Source organism: Periophthalmus magnuspinnatus, chromosome 7, assembly GCF_009829125.3.
Source record: "Periophthalmus magnuspinnatus isolate fPerMag1 chromosome 7, fPerMag1.2.pri, whole genome shotgun sequence".
Lineage (NCBI taxonomy): Eukaryota > Metazoa > Chordata > Actinopteri > Gobiiformes > Gobiidae > Periophthalmus > Periophthalmus magnuspinnatus.
Window position 1 is genome coordinate 33,367,003 of NC_047132.1, and position 21,583 is coordinate 33,388,585.

At 41.0% G+C, this 21,583-nt stretch overlaps 1 protein-coding gene across 1 annotated transcript in view; it reads left to right on the top strand.

Moving 5' to 3' along the window:
• LOC117373090 (membrane-associated guanylate kinase, WW and PDZ domain-containing protein 1) overlaps window positions 1-21,583 on the top strand; it is a 115,636-nt gene that overhangs the window by 9,701 nt on the left and 84,352 nt on the right. The window lies entirely within an intron of this gene.

Genomic DNA, 21,583 nt, shown 5'->3' on the forward strand with positions numbered 1-21,583 from the left:
CTGAACCAAAGTCCTTAAAAAAGTCCTCCTCCTTAAAAGTCTGTATGTCCTGTGTAGTGTTAAATACCAGGGAGATGAGGTGGGTTTTCAGTCTCATCTTAAACTGAAACTTAAACTTAAACTGTTAAAGACTGAGAGGATCTGACAGGCAGAGGGCGCTGTTCCATAGTCACAGAAAAGGCTCTGTCACCTCTGGTCTTGAGCAGAAGCTGACCTCTGACCTCAGGACTCTCGGTGGAGTATAGAGCTGCAGTAACTTCCCCAGATAAAGAGGAACCATAGAGACTGGACTCACAGAGTGCAGACGTTTAAACAATTAAAAACATTTTGAATTGACCTGATATGAAACAGGAGCCAGAGCAGCTCAGGTCTGATGCGTCTCGTCTCTGAGCTTTTGTCACAGATGAGCTGCAGAGTTCTGGACATTCTGTGAGCGATGCAGAGAGCCCTGGTCCAGCCCATAGTCTGTTTATATAAATGGACATAGCTAACCTGCTAGCCGCCGCCTTCCAAACAGAAAGTGATCATGTGCGCACTTCCGGCTCCATCGTCCTCTGTCTCTGCTGCTTCAGACTCATTCTGGTCTTAAATGTTCGTATTAACCCTCTACATGATCCTGGGGTTTTTATTTTGAGTTTATTTTTTTCCATTTTTAAAAAAAAAATTTTAAAGTTATTTTGAGATTTTTTTGGTGTGTTTTTTAGTTTATTTTTTAACTTTTTTTTGTTATTTTGAGTTTTTTTGTTGTTGTTTTTTTTTAGTTTATTTTGAACTTTTTTGTTATTTTGTTTTTGTTTTTTTTTGTTTTTTTAGATATTTTGAGTTTTTTATTTATTTTTTATTTTTATTTTGAGAGTTTATTTTTTGTTTTTTGTCCCCTCTCTGTCTCTGCTGCTGTCAGACTCATTCTGGTCTTAAATGTTCGTATTAACCCTCTACATGATCCTGGGGTTTTTATTTCACTATTGTGTCTGTAAATCAAGATATGAACATTAATAACAGACAAATCAGGTCCTTCTTTCCCCGAGGTCGCTCCTGTTGGCGTTAGCAACAAGTCTCAGTTTGATTTTGAGCCAAAGTTCAGGAAGTTTGAGCTCAGCCAAGTCTCCACGTCCCTGAGACAGTCCAGCAGAGCTCTGATTGTGACAAGTTTGTCTGTGTCCGAATGTCCACACTATTCCCTACAGGGGGCACTGTTTTAGGGGTCGTGTCATTTTTAGCAGTGTCTGAATGTCCAGCTGGTGTAAAAGTAGCGCGCTCAAAATATCCCACAATGCACCTTGAAAAGTGTGAATCAGTGGTCACTAGCACTACAGAGTTAGCTAAAGATGGCAGGGCTGTGAGTGAATCAGGGGGTCAGGGGCTGGGGGCGACATTCGGACACAGCCTGGGTCTAATTAGAGCCAAGTCGATTGAGTGTGACGTCACCCACGGCTATAGCGGCTAATTTGGAGCTGAGTTGCGCATTAGGCATTCCGTCCGTGAGTATCATAGCAACCAAACAACCAATCTGGAGCGAGAATGTTGAAGGTAACGCCTCTTCCCGCCTGCACCTCTGGTTTAGCAGGGAGCCGGCGCTTAGCAACGCCATCAGTCAAACCTGTTGCTAACGCTAGCAGGAGTCTCTTCTTTTACTTGAGTATTTCTTTGCTCTGGTATCTGTACTTTTACTTAAAGCTGCACTGTGTAACTTTCCTGGTAGAGGCTACGTTTTTTGTTTTTTTTTTGTCTCTGTGGAGATTGTATTGCTTTACCTTGAATGTTCCACACTATGGCATTAAACACATCTGATTTGCATGTATTCAGTTATGTTATTATTATTATTATTGCTCAAAAGTACCACAGAAAACAGGCTGATTCACTGTGAGCAGCGTCGCCTTTCCGCTGATCTGACCTGTAACTTGGCCGGGCAGTGTTACTTGCTTGTTTCCATGGAATTCTGACCACGAGTATCATAGCAGCCGATCTGGAGCGAGACTGTTTAAGGTGACGCCGCTTCCCGTCCACACCGCTGGTTTAGCAGGGAGCGTCCGCTTAGCAACGCTGTCAATCAAACCTGTTGCTAACGCTAACAGAGCGACCTCGGGGAAAAAAGGACCTGATTTGTCTGTTATTAATGTTCATATCTTGATTTACAGACACAATAGTGAAATAAAAACCCCAGGATCATGTAGAGGGTTAATACGAACATTTAAGACCAAAATGACGAGTCTGAAGCAGCAGAGACAGAGAGGACAGAAAAAACAAAAAATAAATTAAAAAAACTAACAAAAAAAACCTCAAAATAACCCAAAAAACAAAAGAAACAAAATTTAAAATAATAAAAAAAAGTTAAAAAAATAAATAAATATTTTTTTTTTTTTAAAATAACTCAAAATAACAAAAAAATAAACTCAAAATAGCTCAAAATAAAAACCCCAGGATCATGTAGAGCAGGTTAATACGAACATTTAAGACCAAAAGCGCGTCCATGCTCACGTATTATTTGGATCGCAGCAGCTAGCATGTTCGCTATGTCCATTTATATAAAGAGTCTATGTTAAACACGTGTGGAAAAATGTGTGCACGATCCGGCGGCAGTATTAGCTTCCCAAAATCCAAACGGTGAGTACACGGTTTGACGAGAAAAACATTAATTTGTGCTATTTTCAGAGGGACAGTTGTACAAATGAGACCCACAGCCCGCGGCGTGATGGATGCTTCTGCCTCCGCGACTCTTGCTGTTGTTTTGCTGCCTGCTCCTTATTACTCAACAACTCAATTAGTCATTTGTCCTAATGGATGTGTTTGGCTCGCACCCTTTATTTTCCTCAAGGTCTTTAGAGACGTCTCCGGCTCAAAGTCAAGTCCCGGTCCCTCACGTCCTTCATTTGAGAGCTGAATTATGGCGTTCCGCGGCAGGGATCAGCTCCGAGTGGATTCTGTGTGGCCATTTGTAATAAATAGACGAACCCCCCGGAGATGCAAACTGGAAAGATTATGTTGTTCGCTGGATTTATAAAGACGTCAGGACAGAGAGCGGTCAGAGGTAGAACGACTTCGGCTGATGGACAATGTAAAGCTGTAACGTGACCATGGGCGTGGCACAATTGGATTATATTGAGATAAACAAACAAATGGAAGAAATGGTAACGTTTTTTCCACCTTCACGTGAACGAGGACGCAGTGAATCGCACCGCCAACCTGTGGGTCAGCGGATTGGACCGTCCAACCAATGACGCTTATCTTGAGAGCAGGATTTGAGCTGCCAGCCTTCAGATCAGTGGACAAACGCTCTACCAACTGAGCCACCGGTCGACCATTTACCATTTTAAAAGTGTTTTAATGAAGGAAATGTAATGAAGAAAAACGGACTCTCTCTTTCCGTTGTAAAAATAACCCTTGATAGACGAAATCCGTGAAGTATCAGCTTTATTTTTTACATTATTCTCTCTGTTTTTGTCTGTCAAACCCCTCACCACACACTTTATACACTTTTCTCACACAGGCGTTAACATTTTCTCACATTTCTCTCTCGTTTAAACTCTCTCAAAGTTCAAACCTTCGTAGGCGTCTTTGTCGGTGCAGAACGTTTCATCGACATTGTGGGTTTTGTCGGGGAGAAAACAAATCGCAAACGTACAGCACTTCAGAGTCACACTGAGATCCAACGTTTATGTAAATTTGTCTGAACACATTCTGTACTGGACAGGAGACACGGCACGGAGGAGACTGATGGACAATGGTCTACAGTCCAACAGCCAATCAGGACGCACGACACAATGGTCTACAGTCCAACAGCCAATCAGGACGCACGACACAATGGTCTACAGTCCAACAGCCAATCAGGACGCACGACACAATGCACGTTCATATGCTGTAAAAAAGCATAAAAAACATGTAAAATTGCACTAAAACAATCCACAAAACAGCAAGACCACGAAAGGTGAACTGCGATATAGCGAAGGACAACTGTAAATCTGTCGTCCCATATATCGGCCGATGTTTCCACCTTTTAGCGTATGATTAATCGGCCTTAAAACACCGACCCAGGCCGATATTTTGATTTAGCTGCCTAAAGAATCTGCATAAAGCTTTATTTAAACACTTTAACGTGAAGAGGACACTGACCAAATGTGACTACACTGCTCTCGTTTTCACTTTGGAGTAAAACAGGGCTGTGGATGAGATTGTATTCATTTCAAACTACATAATTTGGAGGAATAATCAAAATAGGCCCTAGATATCAACCCAAAAATATCGGAAGATCTTATCGGCCATGGGTTTCTTTAATTCTTAGCAATTGGTATCGGCATCAGCCATAAAAAAAAAAGAAAAAGAAAAACATATCAGTCGATCTCTATTTTGACATTTACCACTCGTGTGATGTATTTAGTCAATAGATAGAAAACATTACGATCGTTTGACTTATGAAACGGTCGTAACAGGGTTTAAGAGCGGCCGTCTTTAAGAAAACGCACCATCATTGTGGCTAATTACCTCTGAACAAACAGAAGAAGAATGGCCGCCGAGGGGAACGGGGCCGCAGATGTTTGCACTGCACACGGAGCACACCAGCCTCCAGCGTTTCAGCTCTGTGCTCATAAACTCGTCCTGTGAGGAATTAAAAACATGACCTCTATGAAAAGCCTCATGTTAAAGGATATATGTGTGTGTGCACCATGGACTGTTTATAGAAATGGACATAGTTAACCTGCTAGCCGCCGCATTCCACAAAAAAACTTCAAAATACATACTAAAAACTACAAAGACACACTAAAAATGAGAAAAAACACAACGAAAATTTCAAAATACACAGTAAAAACTATAAAATATGCACAAAAACAGTCAAAAAACAGGAAAAACAACAAAACATACTAAAATGACCAAAAAATACACGGAAAACTTCAAAATACACAGTAAAAACTATAAAATATACACAAAAAATTGACCAAAAAAAACAGGAAAAATGACGAAAACACACTAAAAATGACAAAAAACTTATGAAAAAGTTCAAAATACACAGAAAAAAACTATAAAATATACACAAAAAATTGACAAAAACACACTACAAACGACACACTGATAATATAGTGTCTCCATATTGTGTGTTAAGACCATAGACAGTATATGTAAATGGACATAGCTAACCTGCTAGCCGCAGCTAGCAACTCATTTTGGTCTTAAATGTTCGTATTAACCCTCTACATGATCCTGGGGTTTTTATTTCACTATTGTGTCTGTAAATCAAGATATGAACATTAATAACAGACAAATCAGGTCCAGACAAAACAGGTTTGATTGACAGCGTTACTAAGAAGGGGGCGTTACCTTCAGCAGCCTCGCTCTGGATTGGCTCTTTGGTTGCTATGATACTTGCGGTCGGAATTCCAAACTTGAGCTTCCTTTGAGTGGAGCTGAACGCTGTGGGTGACGTCACGCTCACTTCTGTATACCGTCTTTGGCGTGTGCATGTGTGCATATGCGTGTGTATGTCCGCGTGTGCGTGGCCATAGGCGGACCGTCCCGGTGTGAGGTTACACTGAAGAGCTGTGTGGGCCGCTGGGCCGCAGGAAGTCAGTGAAACTAGAGCCTGGATGCAGCGGTCAGCGCTTTGCCGGACTAAAGGTCACCGTCCCCATAGTGCTGTCTTTTTGTTGCTGAGCTGCACATCCTTCAGCCTGTGTGAGGCGTCCTGGGACAGTCTGTGGGTTTATGCTTCATGTAACAGTGTTTCAGAGAAGAATTCAAAGTATACACCGTGGAAAGGGACGCACTGATATTTAAAGGCCCATATTACACTGTTTAAACGACCCATATTCTATGATCTGTTGATCTAATGTTTCCTCGTCACAAACAGAGGACATCAATACAAAATTGTCGTAATGCTGCTGCAGGTGGGACCGAAAAGGTGCAGAACTCAGAGCAAGTTTACAGTGTTTATTACAGTTTGTGAAATAACATATATATATGCATATATATGTATGTATATATGTATATATATATATATATATATATATATATATATATATATATATATATATATATATATATATATATATATATATATATGGCGCACCTTCAATGAATGGCCTATTTTAAAACTGTTTTCATATACAGGGCGCACTGCATTATAAGGCGCGTAGAATATAAACTACTGTAGTGTCTGGGGTTGTGTTACGGTACGTTCACACCGGTGCGTCAGGTGCGTCGCGTTCACATGTAAAGTCAATGGTGGACGCGCGTGTTAAACGCAGCGTGGCCAAGACGCGCGTCCACCATTGACTTTACATGTGAACGCGACGCACCTGACGCACCGGTGTGAACGTACCTTGTCACATCCACGAGATGGAGCTGCGCTAAAGGGAATGTCAACAAAACAGTCAGATAAGTCAGTCAAACTTTATTAATAGAATTTAAAAAAAAAAAAACGTTCTGAAAATTTTGTTCACTCACAAAACAAGTTAATGCATCACAATATAGTAACTCTGGAAATAGTGCAACGTAATAACAAAAACTCTACGTTGTTCAAACGTTAATGTTCATATTCATAATATCTCCAGCCTTGTTTAGTTGTAAACACGTGAAAGAAACACGTAAAACTCACTTTTGCTGTTGTCTGGCAGTTCAGTGACATTTCCTCCCTCCGTGAGCTCGGGCCACAGACTGATATATCAGCCCAGGCATCCGCGATCCATTGGCAGATTGTGGCGTGTGTCGCCCGGCGCTGTCTCCCCGTTATCCCTATAGCGTCGGATCCTTTCGTCGCCGTTAGACTCGCGGTAATTTCCAGCAGCGTAACTCCGCCCCCAGTCGTGCTTCATGTAAATTCAAACGGCGTCTCAAAGCGGAGACATGGGGCTGTCTAAATATTTTACCATCATTACGGTAAATCTGTCTGTTGTCCTGAAGGCGACGAATGAGAGCGCGGGGCTGCGGGGATTTTCACTCATTTATTCGATGCGTAAAAGAAAAAAAATACGGATGGACGTGTAAAATAGAAGTAGTTGTGTGAAAAAATGCAGTAAATTCTGATACTTCGTTTAACATGATTTTTATGGCTAAAAAAGAATAAAAGTGTAGGTCTAGGTGAGTTATACTTAGAATCAGAATCAGAATCAGAATCAGAAGACTTTTATTGCCATAGTCTGTGAACACAGTTCACAAACTAGGAACTTGATACGGTGAAAAAGTGCAACATAAACACACTGAATAAATACAAATACAAATAAGGGCATGCACAAAGTTAAAAAGATATGCTTAAAAAAATCAAATGAAATACTTAAAGGGAGAAAATATGTACAATAGCAGCAATAGTAGTGTGCTTAGTCCTTAAAGGGTTATTACCGCTATTACTTCAGCGACGCCTCCTGACTACGGGTGTCACAATTGACCAATATTGATCCATATATAAGGCGCACTGTGGGTTTTTGAGAAAATTAAAGGCTTTTAGGTGCGCCTTGTAGTGCGGAAAATACGGTAAATAAAAAAAACAAAACAAACAACAACAAAAAAACCTTTGACTGGTGTGTAACCCGGGTGAAAATTGTGACGCCGGGAGGTTTAAAGTTTCCGTTTACGTTAATTTTGTCGTAACAACTCTCCAACTTCGTCAAACTTACTCTTCAACCAGAGGCACCGTCCATCGAGGAAATGCCACGTCAGGGATGAGATTCGATTACATAATATAAAGGGGAATCGGTGAGTCCGTTTGTTTGCTAGCGTTAGCCTAACACGCTCCATTCAATTCTAATGAGCGGTTAGCATTGGGTTTTAACCCCTGTTTACTCTGATGGTTTGAAGCAAATATTATGAAACTTACATCACATCTTACATCATGTCAGAGTCACAGTTGTTATGAATATCATGTTTTTGATTTGTATAAATTAACACTAATTGTCCGAATACTCAAATGCGCATGCGCACTCTCTATGCACATGATTAATGTGGCCTCATATTGTACATTGTATTTATTTGGATTATTGACTGATACAGTTAAGTTTTGTGACAGATTAAGACTTTAGCAATTGCTACTTATTTTCACTGAAATTCAGACGATTGTGTCACATTGATCTGTACTGACTGAGGCCGTGGTCCCATGTTCACACAGGCCAGGGTCTCATTCTCAGATGGCGAGATACAGACTGACCCACGAACCAAAGAGCGGGAGACACAACAAGTGAACTGCACCTGCTCTGGTCGGGCCGGTAGGAGGATTATAGCCAGTCCTTTTTGCCTCGCAACTCTACTTTACCCCTACTCTACCCCCGCTCCGCCCCTACTCTACCTCTCATCGTCAGGTCAAATTGACCCGGCCACAATCTACCTTTTATAAACTGGCTGTTTGATCTTCTGCTGCTCGTTTATAGACTGAGGGGGCTGTGGGCATCTGAACTATCACTGGATGAACTTTATCATTGGATTTCACTGATCAGTTTGTTATTTGTGTAGGGCCATTGTTTGTCTATTGTGTTACATGTTTTTAATACATGGTACCAACTGCAGCAAACTGTCTGTCACTCTCTCCCTGAGCCGAGTCCCTAGTCTTCTGATCCTAGCCCAAAGTATTAGCACTATTACTCGGGTCTTTACCCCATATACCCGTTACAGGTGCATTCAATCAATACAACACCATTTTAGTCGTCTCCATCTTTCCTGTCTTAAAGTCCTAAAGTTACTGCATAAAAAAAACACTGCCACTTCAGAACCTTCTATAACATATTTAATCGTTTGGCAGATGCAGCACATATGTTTTTCTGATAGAGTTTGTGTATTTGGTGACAACAGCTCATTTCTTAAAGGTCCAATATCACAAAAAAAAACTGACTCTTGTAGCTTTAATCCATGTTCTAAAGCTGTTTCCTCCTCAAAAACAGACCTGGAGTTGTGTTTTGTTTCATTCACACATGTTTGAGTCACACTTTATTATTAGTCTGTCACATCTCCAAAGCTCAAAATGCGACGTTCCACCTTGTGATGTCATCAAGTGGGAGTTTTCAAGTGAACTCCTCCTTTTACCTTTAGTTCAGTCGAGATAAGAGACAACTCCAGGACTGAAATGATCCAAATGATTCTAGAAATGAAGGTGTGTGGAGTTTAAAAACACAGCGGAGCACTTCCTGTATCACCACATGATGACATCACAAGGTGGAACAGAGCGTTTTCAGTCTGAGAGAAGAACTCAGGCTAAATCTGCAGGTTTGTGTGTTAAACATGTGAGAAACAAAACACAAAAGGAAACGACATATGGGCCCTTTAATGTTCTTAGTTTATTTATATTTATTTAACCACAAAAAGTCCCACTGGAATCTTGATTTATCTTGATTTTTTTTTTTTTTTTTACAGAAGCAGCTTTTGTTGTTCAACAGTGAACTCTGGGTTACACAATCCGTAATCCGCCGCACAACTCCCTGCGTTTTTAATCTGTTGTTGTGGCTAATATCATGTGTAATCCTCTTTGTGCACTTGATCACAGGTAGTGCGTGTGTTTGGCGTGCGTCCTGAGCTCGCGGCGATGGCGAGGCCTGTTCTTCCACTGACAGCCCCGTCCTCATTAAACCCACATCAGACACACAAGGTCAACACAACCACAATACACAGACACACACACGCTCGTAATAACACAATAATAGCAATCGTTTTACTTTTAGCTTTGACGTTATTTCTTTCAAACTTATCAGAAATCTACATTAATTGGCCCATATTACACTGTTTAAAGGGCCCATTTTACACTGTTTAAAGGGCCCATTTTACACTGTTTAAAGGGCCCGTATTACACTGTTTAAAGGGCCCGTATTACACTGTTTAAAGGGCCCGTATTACACTGTTTAAAGGGCCCGTATCACACTGTTTAAAGGGCCCGTATTACACTGTTTAAAGGGCCATATTACACTGTTTAAAGGCCCATATTACACTGTTTAAAGGGCCCGTATTACACTGTTTAAAGGGCCATATTACACTGTTTAAAGGGCCCATATTCCTCTATTTTCTGATCTGTTCTCATGTCGTTTCCTCGTCACACACAGACCTGGAGTTGTGTTGTTTTTGTTTCATTCTCTCATGTTTAACACACAAACCTGCAGATTTAGACTGAGTTCTTCTTCTCTCAAACTGAAAACACTCTGTTCCACCTTGTGATGTCATCATGTGGTGATACAGGAAGTGCTCCACTGTGTTTTTAAACTCCACACACCTTCATTTCTAAAATGACATCACAAGGTGGAACAGAGCATTTTGAGCTTTGTAGATGTTAGACTAATAATAAATCGACAAAACACAGCTCCAGGTGTTTTTGAGGAGGTGACATAATTATAATAACACAGGTTAAATCTCACATAAGTCGTATCGTACTGGATCAGGCTCCTCCTACTTTAATCCCTCGTTTACAGAGCTGTGCTCGCTGGTCGTCTGGACGCACATGTATGACACATGTATGACACATTACACCCATGATAAAAGGTGTTTATATGAACTTTCTTCATAGTGAGTTGTGTTTGAGAAATGAGGTCAGCGGCGCAGCTACAGACGGCGTCACAGCGGGAGAGAAACACGACTCAGAACAGTGACGTTATAGACACGTTTAGTTTTATATGTGAGAGAATAGTGATAGGACGATAAACATTTACATCGTTTATCGTGGTAAAAAGAATCGACAGAGACATTTTATACAATCGTGAGAATCGCCAACGACGACAAACGCCGTTACATCACCAGAACGATCAGAACAAAACGACTCCTCCTGATGATCTCGTCTCATATGTTGAAATCTGTTCAAATCAGTTTAATCTTTTAACACACAGATGATCCGGTTTATAGCGTTAGCGTTAGCAACAGGTTTGATTGACAGTGTTGCTAAGCGGAAGGGGCGTTACCTTCAACAGCCTCGCTCCGGATTGGCTCTTTGGTTGCTATGATACTCACAGTTGGATTTACAAATATGAAACTCAGCTCCACATTAGCCGCTATAACTGCTAGCCTTGATGAGCTTCATTTGGAGCTGGACGCTGTGGGTGACGTCACTTCTTTACGCAGTCTGTGGTCTAGCGCCAAACGTAGACGGATGGATGTTCTCTTCTTTCTTTGTTCTGTCTTTCTTTCCACACAAACTCGTGCTTCTTCCGTTCTTAAACCGGCTTCCGTCTCTGCTTCGTACAGTAAAATCCCACTTGAGTCTCTGCTCTTTTGGTCAAGCGCTAACAGGACAGAGGAGCTAGAGGGACGAGTTTGAAGCGCCGTCAGTCAAGAAAATGGGATTAGACCTGTCGTCCTGCGTCCTGTCGCTCTCCGTCTTAATAGAGGGGCCGTTTTGTCTGCGATCGCGGCTCTGTTCGGCGCATCGTTACGCTCGTGTCCCGCAAACTTAAGCCGCGTTGAGCTGGTTACAAGGATCGAGCTATTTGTAATTGCTAATGCTGCGTGTCAATAATGGAAATGAGATGAGTGGAAGTCTCTGTTGGGAGTTTACACGGGTCAGCTCTCAGGTAAACAGGGAGTCGATGCGTAATCTGCACGACTTTAGCCTCGTCAGCTTCTGCAGGAGGAAATGAAAAGCGGTTGTTAGCAAATATTGAGTTGTTAGCAGTTGTTGATATGGGGCCTCCAACCTTTTTCCTCCGGTGAGATACTTTTATAAAATGCCACGGCGAGCGTCAGCCGGTTTGCTGCAGGTACACGCTTCTAAAACATAAAACATTGGCGACAGTGGCTCAGTTTGTAGAGGGGTTGGCCACTTATGCGAAGGTTGGCGGTTTGAATCCCGCTCTCAACATAAAAAACATCATCAGTTGAGCCGTCTTTTCATGTATTTATGTATTTATGCAACCACTATATTCATTCTTTTGTATCTGATCTTGATTTTTTTATGTTTAATCTTTTGTTTTCTCTTCAAAACTGATCAGTCTGGCTCAATTCCAGCCTGATTATTTAACTATATACACCGTATTTTCCGGAGTATAAGTCGCACCAGCCAAAAGAAAAAAAACAAAACAAAGAAACACAACATAATAATGGAAAAAAACAACATGTATTTCACATATAAGTCGCACCAGCCACAAAAAAACAAAACAACATAATAATGAAGAAAAAAACAACAACATATATTTAACATATAAGTCGCATCTGAGTATAAGTAACACCCCCAAACTGTGAAAAAAGTGCAACTTATACTCCGGAAAATATGATATACAGTGGTCCCTGGTTTATCGTGGGGGTTACGCTCTAAAACGAACCCGCAACAGGCGAAATCCGCGAAGTATCCGCTTTTTTTTTAACAGTTTTCTCTGTTTTTGTCTGTAAAACCCCTCACCACACACTTTATACACTTTTCTCACACAGGCATTGACAGGCATTTTCTCACATTTCTCTCTTGTTTAAACTCTCATAGCGCTTTTCAAGGCACTCAAAGCTCTTTACAGTCGTCCGTCACTATATCACGGTTCATCTTTCGTGGACTCGCTGTTTCGTGGATTTTTTTAGTGCAGTTTTACATGTTTTATTTTTTATTTTTTACAATGTATGAACGTGCATTGTGTCGTGCGTCCTGATTGGCTGTTGGACTGTAGACCATTGTGTCCTGCGTCCTGATTGGCTGTTGGACTGTAGACCATTGTGTCGTGCGTCCTGATTGGCTGTTGGACTGTAGACCATTGTGTCGTGCGTCCTGATTGGCTGTTGGACTGTAGACCATTGTGTCGTGCGTCCTGATTGGCTGTTGGACTGTAGACCATTGTGTCGTGCGTCCTGATTGGCTGTTGGACTGTAGACCATTGTGTCGTGCGTCCTGATTGGCTGTTGGACTGTAGACCATTGTCCATCAGTCTCCTCCGTGCCGTGTCTCCTGTCCAGTACAGAATGTGTTCAGACAAATTTACATAAACGTTGGATCTCAGTGTGACTCTGAAGTGCTGTACGTTTGCGATTTGTTTTCTCCCCGACAAAACCCACAATGTCGATGAAACGTTCTGCACCGACAAAGACGCCTACGAAGGTTTGAACTTTGAGAGAGTTTAAACGAGAGAGAAATGTGAGAAAATGTTAACGCCTGTGTGAGAAAAGTGTATAAAGTGTGTGGTGAGGGGTTTTACAGACAAAAACAGAGAGAATAATGTAAAAAATAAAGCTGATACTTCGCGGATTTCGCCTGTTTCGGGTTATTTTTAGAACATGACCCCCAGGATAAACCAGGGACCACTGTACATCAAGGAACACTCACACATTCAGACACACACACACAGGTGAGGGGGGGCTTAAGAGTCTTGCCCAAGGACACAACGACAGCATTTGTCTGTGGGAGCTGGAAACACACGCCAAGGTTTTTATTACGCACTCTTGTTACGATGATGTTGTATTGTGATTTTAACACGTTTCTTATTCCGTAAAGCACTTTGAAATACTTTATGTACAAATAAATAATTGCCTGTCGAGAGCAGGATTCAAACCGCCAACCCTCGGACCAGTGGACAAACACACATTTCTTGAGTTTAATCTATAAAGACAAACTAGATAGACCTTGATAAGCCTTTACATTTACTTAAACTGGTGCAGGATTAGTGATGACCTCTGGATTAAACTTTACTCTCAGTGGACTTATACATTTATTACTTCGAGATTCAGAAATCGGCTTCGTATTCTTCGCTAAATGCTACACACGGTCACGTTGTGTTGTGTAATCAGGGTCTTTGTTGTTTTTTTATTTCAAGTTTAGACGTAACGCACTTTACATCAGAGGACAGTGTGTCATTCATTTTAAAATACTGCAGTTTTTGTTTTTTGAAGCTGCAGAATCAGAGCATCAGGGATAGATTCTATAATAAGAACACTGTCAAAGGAACGGGAAAAAATGATGAAAAGAACAGAGACAGAAAGTTGCTGTGTAATGTTTAAACAGGAGAGGACGTGGTTAGTTTACTGTCTCTTCAGTTTGTGCAAAATAAAAAATATAAAGCACAACCAAAGCATTTACGCAGACGCCATTTTGCACATTTTTGACTCATTGCAAAAAAGGCTGGAGAGAAATACATAGTCATATTTGTGTTGTTTTGCTTCACCCACACATTATTTCACGGTAGCGTACCTCCTCTGACCGGACGCTGCTTGCATTTCTCCTGTCAGTATGTCGTCCGTGGTTATGTGAATAATTGTGCAAAAATGCGGAGCTGCTCTTCCTTCTCTTTTCAATCTCTGTGAAGATTTAAATCAGTATTTAAATGAGACAGTTTAGAGCTGGTAACAAATGATCACCATGTCAGCACTTAACCTGAGGAAATGTGTGAGCTTATAAAAGTATGTGTCTCAAAGCTAATGCTAATGCTAATATAATCTAAATCTCAGAATGGAACAAAATGACTTTATGAAAATACATCTAATGACAAGTCCTTTGTTTTTCTGCGTAAAGTCATTCAGACTGAAGCTTTATTTTAACGTCACTGAATCATTTTAATTTCAGTTAGCATTAGCATTAGCATTAACTTCCTTCCTCCAGGGAAGTATTTACATTGTAGTAAAGGTCTTGTCATGTCACTTTCGAGGGATAATAAATATTAAAACGACACCACAAACTGGAGTTTTCTACATATAAATTGATCGTGGGGTCTTTTATTTTTATTAATTTCAATTTTAATAGTTTTTTAATTGTGTAATAATAAAAGTGACTGTTAGCGTTGAGACACAGTGAGCTCACGCACACAGAGCCTTTACCAAATCTATTTCAGCTGATTTTATGGGGATTATAGTAGCATAAATTATCTGCTCTTATGATTCTCCCCTTGTCTTTTTCAACGCCCGGGGTCCAAACATGGCCGCCCATTGAAGTGAATGGGCCGTGCTCAATGGCACATGTCGCGAGTTTAACCTTTAGCGGTTACATACATCCTTTCCTGCCCATGGACCGTGCGCAGTGGAGCTACCCCCATGAGACTTATAAATAAATAATAATAAATAAATTACACATTATAAATGCCAGTGTTTGTGCTTCAGGAGCTTCTGAAATATGTTGTAAACCTGCGGCTCGTTCACGTCACTCACACGCTCGTTCATGTCGTACCATGTGACCGCTCTGACCAATCAGAGCTTGAGTTTGAGCAGTTGCGCAGTTGTGCACTGCTGACACACTCCGCGCACAGAAAATCTGTGCTGCACAAAAAAATCGAACCGGAATTAAACAGACAACAATTCATTCTGCGTTATTTTTCAATGTGAGTCAGTGAGTGTGACCGGGACGAGCTGCTCCAGACAATTATGTGATTCACAGACGTATTTACGCAGTTTATCAACGTCATTGACAGACTCCTCATGCGCCGCTATCAGAGTTTTAGCCGATGTGGAGTGAAGACTCGCTAATGATGCTAATGATGCTAATGATGCTAATGATGCTAATGATGCTAAGTGCTGTTTATCCCCTTAACGTTCCGACGGCCCGCGCTCTGGCGCACTGTTTTATGGCAGTTTTGCGTTTTAAACATGACGAAACGGACAAAACAAAGGAAGTACTTGACCGAGGACACTGTGGATGTTTGTACAAGTTAAACTAGAGACATCTGGACCCGGGGCGGTTCGTGGAGCCGAGTGAAGATCATGATGGACTCAGGAGCAGAGGACCTGATGTGCGGATGGACTGGATGCTGTTCCTGGTCGGTAAACGTGGTTTATTCTACTATTGACTTAATTGTGGGTCAAATGTGTATCATGTGTAATCATTAGCGTTAGCTAATGCCAAAGTGTCTTGCCTAAGGACACAATGACGGAAGTTGGTCCGAGCGGGACTCGATCCTCCTCCTCTGACCACTGAGCCACTGACACAGAAAGACACACACTGTACAATCATGTACAGTGTGTTCTGAGTGTCCAGTGTGTGTTTGTTTACATTTTGCAGTGTGTGGTTTGTAAATATATATTTATTTTGACCCATACCACTCGTTTTGAATATATTTTATATACAAATACACATTATATATTGTGTTTTGATGTATAAATGTACATTAATAGAGCAGCTGCAGATACAGATTCCTCTCTGTGTGTGTTGGTCGTTGTCACTAGTTTGAGTTGTAAAAATCAAATGATCGTGTCTTATATTGAAAAAGAGTTAAAGGACTGTGTCCCAGACACAGTAGGACAATCTCACTCAGTCACAGCAAAAGCTTCACACAACGACTTATACTCATAATACAAGTCAGAGCTTTATCATAAAAATGTTAAGTTTGTTTTCAACATTGGAGTTTACAGTTGTCTTGGTTTGGTTGAAGTTCATGTTTTGCCATAGTTAAAATTAAATATTTATACTTCCAATAGCATTAACATACACAATGAAAATGACAAAAATCTTGCTCATGACCTGTGTAGTAAGTGGCTAAAGCACTTAATTAAAAGTCTTATAACAGAAATGTAAATGCAGTAATTTGATTATTTTGATAAACCATTTAACTTGGATGTGATGCAGCATGACCACAGTGCGCACGTCCGATGACCACGGCGCGCACGTCCGATGACCACGGCGCGCACGTCCGATGACCACGGCGCGCACGTCCGATGACCACGGCGCGCACGTCTGATGTCGCTCTGGTCCATGGGACGCTCAGGGAGTTTGTGTGTTTGCTCAGACTCGTGAAAAATTGGAGGGAACATTGGTCCTGCCCCCTCGTCTGTCTGTCCTGGCCCACGTTGCCGACAGCGTCAAGGTGACAGTGAGTCTCTCTAATGTCACAGGATCAGTGTGGGCCGCCGTGGACGTCCGCTGTCACATCACTGACAAATCAAACCCGATTCCACCGTGTCAGCTCCGTGTTTGGCCCACACTCCACTGCGTCGCTCCAGAACATGTTATTTACACAAGGCGGTCAGATATGGATTTTTCCTGCCCATGTCCATGTTTGTTTGTCGTTTTGTATTTGCCTTTAAAGGAAAGCTGCATAACTCATCTCCTTTGCCTAGAATGTTCCACAGTATGGCATTAAACCTATCTATGGTGCATGTATTCGGGTTTTTCTGCTGCGAAAAAAGTACCTTCGAAATGTGTCCTCACTGTGAGCTTATACGCACTCGCCTCTCCACAGATCTAACCTGTAACGTGCTGTCGGTGCTTGTGCCTGAGGAGATCGACATGACTGAGGCCGTACGGTGGAAAATTCTGGAGACAAGATGGCCAAAAGTTACCTAGTGCAGCTTTAACCAGTATCAAGAAATTAAGTTCTACAGCGAGGCCCATGAACTGGTGTTACGTCGTAGTTAATTTAATTTAATAAACTACAAGTCTGGGGCAGCTGCGAAATGTTTAATCTACGTATATATCGATATCTGAATACCGAGTAGGGAGGCACCGATCCGGCTCTTTCAGTTCCGATACCGATTTCGATACTATGGCTTTAAGTATTTGCTGATACACGAAATCAACTGATACCAGAGCAGAGACTAATACAGTGTTTATTTTAGTTTTAGGTAAATAAACAAAGACAAAACTGATCCAAATGTGTTTATTTCTGTTATTTCTCTCTGAAGTAACGACGGAACAGCTTTGTGTAAATAAAAGTTCAAACATTCTGAGACTTTCCGGGCCAAATACGACCTGGAAACGGGTGCGGCCGTGTCCCAGTTTGACAAATGCACCGTTCGAAGTATCCGGCCGACGAAGGGTACTGCTCCGTGTACCCACCATTTCTTGGCCGTGTTCGCCGTGTTCACGAAATGGGACGGGCCTTGACGCGCCGGAAGTGACGAAAGTGTCCGTCAAATGCAGCCGACGAAGTGAGAAACCGACAAATTGGGATACGGCCCATGTGTCCAACAGGGTATTCATTGAACCGATATTTGGAAGCTGATATCTGATCCAGGAAGTACTTCAGTATCGACACTGATATCTGATACCGGTAGGCCCCGCCCACTTCTGCCGTAAATGTGACTGAAACGAGCTTTTTTGTGTGAATTGTTTCCAGTTAAGTGGGAGTCCCATTCTTTTCAACAGAGAATTTGGTAAAAGTTTTGCAGCTAAAATCTGATATAAAGTGTTGATTTGTGTCACATGTCCAGTGTTTATGTACAACAACAAGTCAACACTGCCCCCTGTGTCTGGGAGGCTTTAAAACGGCTCTGTCCCTGTAGAACATATTTACTGTTCAGATCAACTTCATGTAAAATAATACAACATGAACAGCCACAGGAACTTCCACTTTGAACCAGAACATTTGTTTAAAAATTGAACATAATATTAAGATTATAATTACTGTATTTTCCGAACTATACGTTGTTCACCAGAGAAAATGTGTATTAATGAAGAAAAAAACATATGTAAGTCGAATTTTTTGGGGAAATGTATTTTACTAAATCTGAGCCTGAGAACAGACATTTTATCTTTAAAGTCAAGTTCTAATAATAATAATAAAATGTGGACCAACAGGCTGAATATCAGTACATCACGCTAATGCTAACGCTAATGCTAACGTAACACATTTATATTTATTCAGCTCCATGAAGCACAGACAGAACTGAACACGTGTCTGGTTTAACGTAAGATATTAACAGTTAATCAGATAAATAAAGCAGAAAAAAACAAGTTAACTCTTGATCCAAATCACTAAATCCACTGAATTCTTTATCCTCTGTTTCACTTCTGAACAAATCCACCAACTCCAGAGGAAGAAGAAACGCAGCTTCCTCTTCCTCACTGCAGTCAGTTTCACAATAACAAAGATGTGAATTTATATATTTGAATCATTTCACATTTAAGTTGCATCTGAGTATAAGTCACACCCCCAGACAAACTATGAAAAAAGTGACACTTATTCAATTTTCATATCCAGAACATTTTTAAAACTGTCACAACTTTAACAATACAATCCCGTGTCTATTGACCATCTCTAGTATTTACACTCAGTCTGTCTCACAGCTAAGATGGAGCTACCTGCGCCGCTAACACACACACACACCCCCACACACACCCCCACACACACCCCCACACACACCCCCACACACACCCCCACACACACCCCCACACACACACGCACGCACACACACACGCACACACACACACCTCAGGAGCACAGGATAGACTCATCTGTCCTGCCTGTGAAACAATAGGATAATTGTTCATTGTCGCAGGTGGATCTATAAAATTGACGTCTGGCTTAACCCCACATACATCACTGCAGCTCGGACAATGACTCTGACCAGCACACACTCTGACCGGCACGCACACACACTCTGACCGGCACGCACACTCTGACCAGCACGCACACACACTCTGACCGGCATGCACACTCTGACCAGCACGCACACTCTGACCAGCGCACACACACTGACCAGCACACACACTCTGACCAGCGCACACACGCTCTGACCAGCACGCACACTCTGACCAGCGCACACCACACACTCTGACCAGCGCGCACACTCTGACCAGCACACACTCTGACCAGCGCACACACACTTTGACCGGCGCACACACACTCTGACCAGCGCGCACACACTCTGACCAGCGCACACACTCTGACCAGCACACACACACCACACTTCCTCGTGCCCGTGTGAGGACGTTGGTTCTTTGTGTTTACATAAAAACACAGCGTCAGCCTTGAGCCCCAGTTGTCGGGACCTTGTTTGCATAAAACAGAAGCAGCTCTGTGTTTAGTGCTGAAGAAGCCTAACCTTTAGAGCTGGAATAATTCATGATTTTTACACGTCTCTGTTGCCAACGCAGTGTATCCCCCATCACCTCCCTCACCTCCCTCACCTCCCTCTCCTCCCTCACCCCCCTCGCCCCGTCCAACTGCTAAAGGTTAAAAAACACACTATACCTGTTCTATCGCCTCCATGTGCTAAACCTCACTACGCTAACAGGAGCGACCTCGGGGAAAGAAGGACCTGATTTGTCTGTTATTAATGTTCATATCTTGATTTACAGACACAATAGTGAAATAAAAACCCCAGGATCATGTAGAGGGTTAATACGAACATTTAAGACCAGAATGAGTCTGAAGCAGCAGAGACAGAGAGAGGGGACAGTTAAAAAAAACAAAAACTCAAAATAACAAAAAAAACAAAACAAAAAACCTCAAAATAACGAAAAAAAAAAAATCAATATAACAAATAATAAATAAATGAACTCAAAATAATAAAAGAAAAACTTAAAATAACAAAAAACCAACAAAAAAAACTCAAAATAACTGAATTCATTTATTTATTTTTTTGTTATTTTGATTTTTTTTCAAAGTGACCTAAACAAAAAAAACAAAAAAAAACAACAAAAAAAAAACCCTGAAAATAACTGAAAAAATAAATAAATAAATAAATAAATAAAAATAAACTCAAAATAACTTAAAAAATGAGATAAAACATGTCTGATTTGTCTGTTATTAATGTTCATATCTTGATTTACAGACACAATAGTGAAATAAAAACCCCAGGATCATGTAGAGGGTTAATACGAACATTTAAGACCAAAATGAGTCTGAAGCAGCAGAGACAGAGAGAGAGGACACAAAAAACAGAAAATAAAGTCAAAATAAAAAAATAAAAAAAACAACCCAAAAAACCCCCTCAAAATAACTAAAAAAACCCCCAAGTAAACCTCAAAGATATTTACAAAAATAAACAAAACACAAAAAAAAACACCTCAAAATAACAAAAAAATATATAATGAAAATAACTAAAATAAAACCTCAAAATAGCAAAAAAATAAATAAATAAACTCAAAAAAATAAACTCAAAATAACCCCAGATGACCAAAATGATGAGTCTGACAGCAGCAGTTATGGAGAGGGGACACAGTTTTTCAATAGAAAGTGAATTGGAGCTATGTCCATTTATATATGTAGTTTATTTACTGTATATATAAATCAGGGACGTCAAACTCATTTTCACTGCCACATGAGCAAAATGGCCGCCATCAAGGGCCAAATGTAACTGTACTGCAGAATAAATGTCACTACATGTAACCAGATGTCATGTAAAATAAATTTAAATTTTAGCTTTTTCTGTATTTATTACTTATTCAAATTGCAAATATTACATGTCTGTGTAACTGCATATCGCCTGAAAAAATGAAAAACTGACATTTTTAAAAGTGTATTTGGTCGGGACCTTCAGCTCTGCTTCAAAAAACGGCCTTTTAATAATTGGTCAGTTTGTTGTTTTTCTTGAAGGTTAATTTTTGCAAACTTAGCTCCGTGTTTGTCAAAATGCTGATGTAGAAAACACAAAAATATACAGGTTTTTCTCCTTAAAGCACAAACTTGCATTCACCTTCACCTTTCTTAAAACTGCCTTCCGTGCCGACAATTTTCCTCTTCCTGAACATTTTGGGATCATTATTTGCAAATATTCCCGGTGCCACTTGTTGGGAAAATCTCACACATTAAAACAGCACAGACTTATTTTGAAAAGACAGTTGTGCCTTTTAATTTACCTTCATAGAAAGACGTGGCGGGCGTGACGTAAACGGACATAGCTAACCTGCTAGCCGCCACATTCCAAAATACGAAGTGATTATGGGCGCGCTTCCGGCTCCAATTCGCTTTACGTTGAAAATCTGTCCCCCTCTCTGTACCTGCCACTGTCAGACTCGTCATTTTGGTCTTAAATGTTCGTATTCACCTGCTCTACATGATCCTGGTGGTTTTAT